This window comes from Muscardinus avellanarius (assembly GCF_963383645.1).
Source record: "Muscardinus avellanarius genome assembly, chromosome: 1".
NCBI lineage: Eukaryota > Metazoa > Chordata > Mammalia > Rodentia > Gliridae > Muscardinus > Muscardinus avellanarius.
Genome location: NC_137786.1, coordinates 28389600 through 28392198, shown reverse-complemented (window position 1 = coordinate 28392198; position 2599 = coordinate 28389600). Strand labels below are relative to the sequence as shown.

Below are 2599 nucleotides of genomic sequence, written 5' to 3'. Positions count from 1 at the left end.
TGAGGACAGGCTGTTGAGGACCTAGGCTGGTTCCATAGCCTGACTATTGGTAATCACGTATTTCTTCATCCTGAAACTTTTTATGGATGTATTCACTAAAACTCTGTGTTGCAGTAACTTAAGCCAAGAAGAAGCATCTCAGTGTATGTGAAGGTTGAGGTCAGAGCTACAGCTGGATCTTGGTACTCAAAGGCCACGAGGTCTTTTCTCAAAGCGTCCTTGATCTTTCTTGTGCTACAGCTCTCTGATTCATTCAACCCACAGGGCAGGATGAAACTCCCACAGCAGCTCTGTTTCAAGAGAACAGTCAGCCGGGCATGGGAAAGAGGGAGAGGGAGAGGGGAGGGGGAGAGAGAGAGAGAGAACGAAAGAAAGAGAAAGAGAACAGTCAGAGGGAAGCACCTGCTGGGGAGGAAAGTGTGGACCAGCTGTCTTTGGGGATGGGCCCGGGATGCAGGACAAGGGCTGCTCTCACAGATGACAGGCGCGTACCTGTGGGTTCATAGGACAAAGACTTTGGGAGCTACTCACTTCTTAATAATGATCACATATTTGTCTTTCAGATTCTTGAATTTTCTAACAGTATGAATGTTCTACTGTGTTTCTACAGATGGGCTCTAGCACCATCCTGCAAGAGAGGCTGTGGAGTGCCATTGTTAAGGAGCGGGCTCTCAGGCCAGACTCAGGAGTCTGACCCCTGCTTTGCAACTTGCAAAGCCTCAGCTCACATCCCTCTGTCGGCTTCCTTGTGTGTAATATGGCACCATTCACGTGACCCACCTCACTGGAACTCTGGAGGGTTGAAGATAAGTTTCCCTTAACTTCTAATATGACATAAATGCCCAGTGACTTTAGCTATTACTGTGTGCGTGCGTGTGTAAATCATTATCTACCCCAGAAACACTTAGTATTCTTATCAGGAATTCAAGTTCCAAAGGTGGCTACGGAAATGCTCCACATGGTTTTATTTTGTTTTGTTTTGGTGGTACTGGGGGTGGAACCCAGGGGCTTTTCTACCTCCAGCCTACACTACCAGACCTATTTTATATTTTATTTGGAAACAGGGTCTCACTAAGTTGCTGAGAGCCTCAGTAAGTAGCTGAGGCTGGCTTTGAACCTATGCGATCCTCCTGTCTCAGCCTCCCAAGCGCAGGGATTACAAGTGTGCGCCACCACTCCTGGAACTCCAGATGGTTTTGTTCTTTTGTTTTTTGGTGGTACTGGGGTGGAACCCAGAGGCTTTCTACCTCCAGGCTATACTCCCAGCCCTATTTTATACTTTATTTGGAAACAGGGTCTCACTAAGTTGCTGAGAGCCTCACTCAGTAGCTGAGGCTGGCTTCGAACCTGTGCGATCCTCCTGTCTCAGCCTCCCAAACCCTGTTTCAAAATAAAGAATGAAAAAGAGGTCTGGGGGTGTAGCCTGTAGGTAGAATGGGCCTTAGTTCAATCCCCCGTACCACACAAAAAATAGTGACATGAGTGCATACTGGAGGTATGTGGGTGGCTAGAAGAAATGGAGAGGCCACTGATGGGGTGGTGCATGCCTGTGATCCCAGGACTTGGAGGCTGAGGATTGCAAGGCCGCCCGGGAACTAACTTAGCAAAATAAAAAGGGCTGGGCTCAACCACCTGTACCCCCCTACCCCCCCCAACACACGTCTTGCTGGGCCCCTCACTGTGGAGGAACTGCAGAAAGATCTAGAAGAGGTAAAGGTGTTGCTGGAAAAGACCTAGGAAAAGAGTACACAACGCTCTTATAGCTGAAAAAGCCAAGATTGAGACAAATAAAGAACAAGACGCAACAGAAATCACAGAAGAAACCAGAACTTCTTGACAGTGAAAAGCCAGCTGCTGTGGTTGCTCCCATTACAACTGGATATACAGTGCAAATTAATAATTATGGATGGGATCAGTCAGATAAGTTTGTGAAAACATATATTACCTTAGCTGGAGTTCATCAAGTCCCTGCTGAAAACGAGCAGGTACATTTCACAGAGAGGTCATTGGATCTTTTGGTGAAGAATCTAAATGGAAAAAAATTACTCCGTGGTTGCGAACAGTCTCTTAAAATTCACCTCTGTGGAAGGCAGTTCATAAAAAGCCAAGACTGACACAGTTCTTATGTAGAAAGAAAGCAGAAAACACAAGGTGGGAGTACTTGACTCAGGTTGAGAAAGAGTGCAAAGAGAAAGAGAAGCCTTCATACGACGCCGAATCAGATCCAGTGAGGGATCAGTGAGTGTTCCACAGAAAATTTATGAAGATGGGGATGATGATACGAAGCGAACCATTAGTAAAGCCTGGGTGGGATCGAGAGAAGCCAAGGGAGACACAGGATTCTGGGGCTTAAGTCTCTTTGGGGACTGGGGTGTGGAGATAAGGGAATGTTGCTGAGCTGCACACAGGAATTTGACAGATAACTTTACACATAAAGTCTTCAAAGTAAAGGCAATGGCCGGGCGCGGTGGCGCACGCTTGGAATCCCCGCACTTGGGAGGTGGAGACAGGAGGATCGCACTGGTTCAGAGCCAGCCACGCTGGCTTAAGAGACCCTGTTTCCACATTTAAAAAAGTTAAAAAAGCCGGGCGTGGTAAT

The 2599-nt window shown here is 47.2% G+C and overlaps 1 pseudogene across 1 annotated transcript; it reads left to right on the top strand.

Moving 5' to 3' along the window:
• The first annotated feature begins 440 nt into the window (after positions 1-440).
• Positions 441-2397, top strand: LOC308265994 (calcyclin-binding protein-like; annotated as a pseudogene). The gene is made up of 3 exons: positions 441-494; positions 584-688; positions 1687-2397. The product of its transcript is annotated as a calcyclin-binding protein-like (transcript).
• The last annotated feature ends 202 nt before the right edge of the window (positions 2398-2599 follow it).